Raw genomic sequence first — 6,787 nt, forward strand, 5'->3', positions numbered from 1 at the left:
GTCAGCGTTTTTTTATAAAAATCCCTATAGTTTTTCGTATTGAACCCGCACTCCTTTATAAGTGAAAAAACGTTTCGTTCGGCAACTTTACAGATAAATCCCTATACTTTAAGGTATTCAACCCGCAGCCCAGAACGGGCTCTCCTCTCTCTACCTCGCCTCCCGATCCAGCCGCTAGGAGGCGCCCCACCCGCGCGACGCTCAATCCAGTGCCGCGCCGGCCACCGGCGCCGGCGAGCGCAACACCCTACACCAGTTAAGCCTCAGATCCTCCTCTCCTCCGCCCGCCCGAGCTCCTCGCTGTGAGCCGCCCGGGAGGGCTTGCGCTCGCCGCTCGACCAGAGCCACCGCCAGCCGGTCGTCGTTGCACTTGCCGGCGACCTCGCCGCCCCCTCTGCGCCGCCGTCCATCTCAACTAAAGGTTAACGAGGCTCGGCTGGGCCTAGCTCGGGCGGCTGGGTACCTCCTGTTCGAACAAAGAGAGAGATAAGAGAGAGCACGAGATGGAGGAATGGGAAAATGAGAGGAAGGAGAGGAAGGAGAGGGAGAGGAGGAAGGCAGGGTGGCGCTTGGGGAGCTGGTTCTGGCGGGGCTCGCCGACGTCGAGGTGGCGAGGCGAGGCAGGGGGCTGGCTCTCCCGATCCCGATCCAGAGGGGATTGAGGCTGGGAGTGGGCGGCGATGGCTGAGGGCGGCCTCTCCCTATCCATCCTTCCTATCTCTGTCGAGGCCATGAGCTCATCGGCCAGGCATAGGCGCTCATCGATCTAAAAAAAAGGCACCAAACCACTCGAACCTCTCCCATGTCCCTTTCTTCTCCATCTTCCAATATCCTCTGTTATGAAGTTCTAACAGTACATCAATCAATGCAAGCAACTCTTTTCAGATTAATTAAGGAATCAATCTCCCATGGTGGATGCTTGATGCAGCAGAGGGGGCCAGAATGAAGTGCCGTCGTGGTGGTGCGCGGCTAGCGCACAACCCTCACCATGGCTGTGGTTTCAGGCGCCTCCACACTGGCGTGGCTCCGGTGCCTCCGGCGGCTCCTCTCCGACGCCCACCGCGCCCACACACGCACCTTTTCTGTCTCTAATATCTGGTTTGATCCTCCATGGTAGATGTGCATGGCAAGGATTGGATGCTTGAGGCAGGAGGGGTCGACCTTGCCCTGCTGCAGCTCAGGACGCTCCACCCATGGAGCTTTCTCCTTTCTGTCTTCAGGTGAGTTCGCCCCTCCTCTCTCTGCTCTTGTTCGTGGCCATTGAGGCATTGCTCTTGGATAGGATTTACCACTGTTTGGGCTCAATTGGCTATTGTTTGAGGTCAATTTTGTTGATACTGTTAAGTGTTGGTTGGTCCCTGAATTGAACAGCAAGGTCAATTTGTTCATACCGCTAAGTGTTTGATTCTGTTAACAACCATTCCTCCTAGGCTACTAGGAAATTACTTGAATTATCGTGTTATTATTTGCTTGCTCTTTTTGCTTTGTATTTCCCAACAGGAATCATGTTCTTTTGTTGTCGTTTTATTGCAATCCCTTTCAGACTTTTTGAAATCAAGTGTTTTTTTCCTCTGTCTATATGCCATTTTATATTATTCTCCTATATCAAGCAGTTTCATTGCATTAGTGTTTTGCTATTTTATGAGAAGGTTCTTTATAATTATGAGCCATTCTTCCTCACTTACATTGATTGTATGTCTTTATTGCTAACGTCGCTTTGTGGTCCATGAAGTTGATAATTGCCAATCAGATCAGCTTAACTGACCACGCGAACAATCATTAAATGAATCGGTCAGCGGGGAGATGTTTAATCTAGGGGCAGATTTTGTATGGATGACAACTTCTTAATTAGATTGGGCGCTTCCGGTGAGCCTATCGGGCGTACAAACTACATTCCTGCCCCAACTATGCAGGCAAGTGATCCTTATCCTTCGATTCACTTCTCTAATTTCCAATCCGATGAATTCATCGACCAAGCCCCACAAATCGGCTGATGTCTGATTTATAATGCAATAAAAAAATGTTTTGTAGTTCTATTGACAATCATACTGTTGGCCAGATTATGAGCTGAAGGAAGGAGATTTGTTCTCCATCGCCCCAAGCAGCACCATAAAATATTTGCAGTAGGGATGCGCTCCCTGAATTAACTAATCATCAAACACCGGACAACCAGTTCACTTCGAATCCAAGTCACTTGGATGTTTCTTGAAGGCTTTAGAGATGTTTTTCCATGTAACCTTAACTAACCTGACCTTCATTGTGTGTACTGAGTAGAAGTATGGCTTCAGGTATGCTACATTGCTACCCAGCATATATAAATTTGAATATGCATGAAGTTTGCTAAATCACACTTTGCAGCAGAAACTTTCAGAGAAAGGTATTCTGCAAACGTATATGCATGACTGCCCGGATATATGGCACAAATACGTTTTGCATATACTAATATAATCTGTCTAAATTTTTGACTAATTTAATAACCACCAGTTGCCAGTAAGTTCTAAATATCAATACCAATTGAAATGCATATGCCGCTGCAGATTCAACTCAAGAGTCTGCACTCATGTAGGTATGTCACTGATTTATCTCTATACATGGTTCAATCTTCCTGTTACAGGCAAATCTTAGTAAAAAAGGCCATTGTTCTTCGGGACAGGTGAGAAATAATGTGTTCTTTTCAGAAGAGTATAGATGAAAATGTGTTGATGTAAAGTTTTCAGTTTGCAAATGCTCATGCCCTTATATGTGATTTTGGAAAAAAAAAAGAGACCTGGGTGACTAGGTAAAAGTTTCTCTTGAATTTGGTTTGTAGTTTGCTTGAATAGGAGGTTTCGTCAATTCGTGCACACGCATTACATATAGCACATAGTGTGTCAATGTTACCAACAAATGATTTGTCAAAGTGAAATAATAAATCAAGAGTGTCTCTTATTTACAAAAATAATTAAGATGAGCCAAAGGTAAAGGATGGTGAGAGCTTATTAAGAACCATGTATATGTGTAGGAAAACTGGGATGGACTATCAAAGGTAAGATGGTCCTCCAAGTGTTTTCGTATCAAAGAAGCAACACTAACTTTGATCATTTAGTAAAGTACTTAAATTAGGTCTGTTTGTCTTATATTGTACAGTAGCTATTTCAAAAAAATATGAAGTGTATATATATAGGAATGTCTACTGCTATTTAGTCCTCCCATGCAGTCTTTAGGTGTATTATTTTTTTCTGATAAAAGAAGTTTGTTGAGAAATCCTAATATATGATCAGTCTGGCTTTTTCTCTATGCAAAAGATGTTTGTACTGCAGACTGCATCAAACTGACGCCATACTATTATGTTGCTTCTTTTCCTCAACTTTTACATTTTTCTATGCTATTTATTGGTTCGTCCATGAAATTTGTATGTGATATCTCAGAGACTTATTTATTTCAGTCTCTATTACTGAACTGATTGGTTTCATTCATCCTTTGATGGAAGGCAAAAAGGTTATGTTTATATGTTCCCCTTTATTCTGTCGTTATACTATTCGCACACTGCATGCAAGGAGAAGAATTCTGGTGAAAGGGTGGACATACAAAGCACTGAATGAGGCTATCCTTAGGACTAACGCTAAACTACTATTACTATCTTATTCCGAAATACCATATGCTCTGTGAGTGACCATGATGGAGACAATATACCATGATATTTTTGGAACAGATTAAATAGAAACCACATAATGATATGTCAAAGTGTAGTCTTTTCTAATGGGTTTGATCACTGATCAACAACCAAATCATCATATTTTCCAGAGACTGTAAATCGTACTAGCTTTGTACTGCTAGAGCCTTAGTTCTGCTTGCAACATAACTTATTTCTTAAGTATGTAACCAGTTCAAGATAACTACGCCAGTAGTTAATTATTTCTAGGTAGATTCAAGGATTGATATGGTTTTTAGACCTGGGCCCTCTGCTAATGTTTACTAATATTTGTGAACCATGATAACATGTGTTAAAATATATCTTCCCTTATTCAACCATGTTTCCAGGCCCAGGTAAAAAACATGTTTCGTTGTATAACTTAACTAAGGTTTAACCTTCATTTGCTTATTGGACAAACCCTTAAAATATTTAACTAAAACAATATAGAAGGAAAACTACAGAAAGTGACATCATTATTTATAGAATTATCTAGCCCGTGCACCTGCACAGGGTTGATCACCTTAGTTAAAGTAAATCTTCTTCTTTATAGCCATTAAGATAGACTTTAGAGGGAGGGAAGCAGAGGGAGGGGCAAAGGCCGCCGGTGGTGAGGTTTGGGAGGGACGATGTGATGGGTGGGGGCGGTGGTGTAGCGACATGCGTGGCCTAGGACAACAATTATTATGAAGAAAAGGACGACGAGTAAATAAACTATGATGCGGTTTTACATTTACCGTGGCATTGGTGGGTAATTCTTGCCAACTTCGAGGATAATTCAAGTGAGTAATTTTTGCCAACTTCAAGGGTAATTTCGATGACTCTGAACGGATAGAAGTGATCTGTGCTTTATTATTGGTTGGGTCCCTCGAGGCTCAAAATTCATGAGGAAATTCCTCCACTTCGATCGGTAAGTATGCCGATACAACACTTTGGGGAGTAGCATAGTCATGACCATCGCCAACATGACCAAACAAACAACTCCTATAGTTTGACTTTACCGATCAATGGTTGCAAGCAGGGAGGAGCCGCACGGGAAGCGAGCCGAAGAAGTTGACGTAGAGCTCGCAAGGCGCGATGCCAGCCGGAGGCTGTTTCAAATCCGTCCAGGCTTTACACTCATCCACGCCAGCACCATCTAGATTAATATGGGTATGGTGTAATTATTATTGGATTAAAGACATGCGATACTTTTCTTTTCCTGTTGCAACGCACGAGCATGTTTACTAGTATATATATATATATATATATATATATATATACCTACTAATAAACCAGCGAGCGATTCTGGTCGTACGTCGCCGGCCTTTTTGCAAAAAAGCCCCTATGATTTTGGATATTCAACCCGCAATCCTTGTGATAATTCAACCTGAACGCGTACTGGGAGAGAAAAGAAAGAAAAGAAAAAACATAACCCAGCCACCCGCACGCCCCGGCTCGATCTTCACCTCCAGCGCGTCCCCACCTCCTGCCACGCCCGGCCTGCCTCACTGCGCGCCGCCGGACCACCCCAACGTCGCTGCGTGCCGCTACCGCCATCCCTGCCGGCGCACCTGCCTAAGTCAGGACATCAACCAAAAGAGGATGAGATATATGGGTCATCTTTGGCCATGAGAAATAAAGGAAGATCCAAAATAAGCGGCATGCGTGATATGCCCAACTCGGGAGCTGACAAACAGCAAGGAAGGAAACAAAAAAGGGAAAATAGAGAGGAGCAGAGAGGGGGAGGAGATGGACGGCGACGACTTCGCGGGCAAGCTGGGCCGAGGCAGCTGCGTGGCCCACGTGACAAACGAACGGGTGAACCTCTCGGTCGTCCTGCTCCCAACGGCAGGCGGGTCAGGAGGCGGCGGATCCGGCTGCTCTGGCGTGGATCCGGTGGCGGCAGACGGATTTGAGGCGGAGAAGAACGAGTCCGACGGAGAGGTGGTAGGAGGCGGCGAGCTCCAAGGCAGGGTGGCTGCGGTTGTTGTTTGACTCCCTAGAGAAAACATGCGAGAGAGATTAGAGAGGGAGGATGAAAAGGGAAATGCCGAGGAAGAGAGAGAGGAGGAGGAGACGGACGGGTAACTGGCTGTCCTGCTGGAGGAGGCTCGGGGCAGAGGAGCTCCTCTCCCGGCGGGGTTGGAGGTGGCAGGGAGGCAGCACGGGGCGGATGCTCTCAACCAGATGAAGAGAAAAGGGGATTTTGCTTTGAGTATGAATGAGAAAGGGGAGAAGAAACGGGATAAGAACAAGTGTGGAGCCTGCGTCAAGATAAGATAGACCGAGCCTTATAGATAAGATAGGGGACTGTGTTTTCTAAAGAAAAAATAGAGTTGTGTATTCCCTCAAAGAAAAAGAGATAGACTGGGTAGTACATATCTACGGGGACATGTGGTGCATAGGCAGCATAGATGACTGATACACCGGTACACACACCAAAAAAGCATATAGCCTGCACATCCAATCAAATATAAATTGTCTCTAAATCCCTGTTCATACAAGTGCAATAAGCCATCAACGCCAGAATACAAACGTTTATATGCCTTCACAATAGATTCTTTAGTTGTTCTTAGATGGACATGTATCAGATCAAGAAAATAATATGTTTATTGTCTGATGACTGTACAGTCATTAATGTGTCGATGGCTAATATCAACTTAAACTGCAAGCCAAAATGGCTGCACAATTTTGGAAAGGGACTGCGAAGAAGAAATAAGACATTATTGTACAAACAACAATATATTCCTATGCTTATATGCATTGCAATTAAATAAATTTATGAGTACCTCACATGCTCTATTTATGATGCAAAGTCTAATCATTTTATTTTTTGATCAACAACATATTTCTACATTCTAGAAAACTCTCATGGATGCCAAGGAACAAAGAAGGAAAACAAACAAGAGAGTGATACGCACGTATGACCAAAGAAGAAGAAAACATGAAAAACTGAAAAAGCATAAAGAAGCCTATAAAAAAATGAAAAAATTGAAGATTCAATCAAGTTGTAAAAAAATACCCAATGGAGAAAGAAGTATGCAAATATTGAGCCAACACAAAAAGGCTAAAAATGCACACAAGAAAGACAGAAATATGCAAATATGCATTCAAAACAATAGAAATATAGAATAG

The 6,787-nt window shown here is 43.8% G+C and overlaps 2 long non-coding RNA genes across 2 annotated transcripts; one reads left to right on the forward strand and one right to left on the reverse strand.

Moving 5' to 3' along the window:
- The first annotated feature begins 639 nt into the window (after positions 1-639).
- On the forward strand, positions 640-3,451 carry LOC119337543. The gene is made up of 2 exons (XR_005163371.1): positions 640-1,220; positions 1,733-3,451. It is a non-coding gene; the product is annotated as an uncharacterized LOC119337543 (long non-coding RNA).
- A 1,526-nt stretch (positions 3,452-4,977) lies between these two features.
- LOC119337542 lies at positions 4,978-5,917 on the reverse strand. The gene is made up of 2 exons (XR_005163370.1): positions 5,735-5,917; positions 4,978-5,651 (listed from the first exon to the last, which is right to left on the reverse strand). It is a non-coding gene; the product is annotated as an uncharacterized LOC119337542 (long non-coding RNA).
- Positions 5,918-6,787: the final 870 nt, after the last annotated feature.

This window comes from Triticum dicoccoides, chromosome 7B (assembly GCF_002162155.2).
Source record: "Triticum dicoccoides isolate Atlit2015 ecotype Zavitan chromosome 7B, WEW_v2.0, whole genome shotgun sequence".
NCBI classification, from domain to species: domain Eukaryota; kingdom Viridiplantae; phylum Streptophyta; class Magnoliopsida; order Poales; family Poaceae; genus Triticum; species Triticum dicoccoides.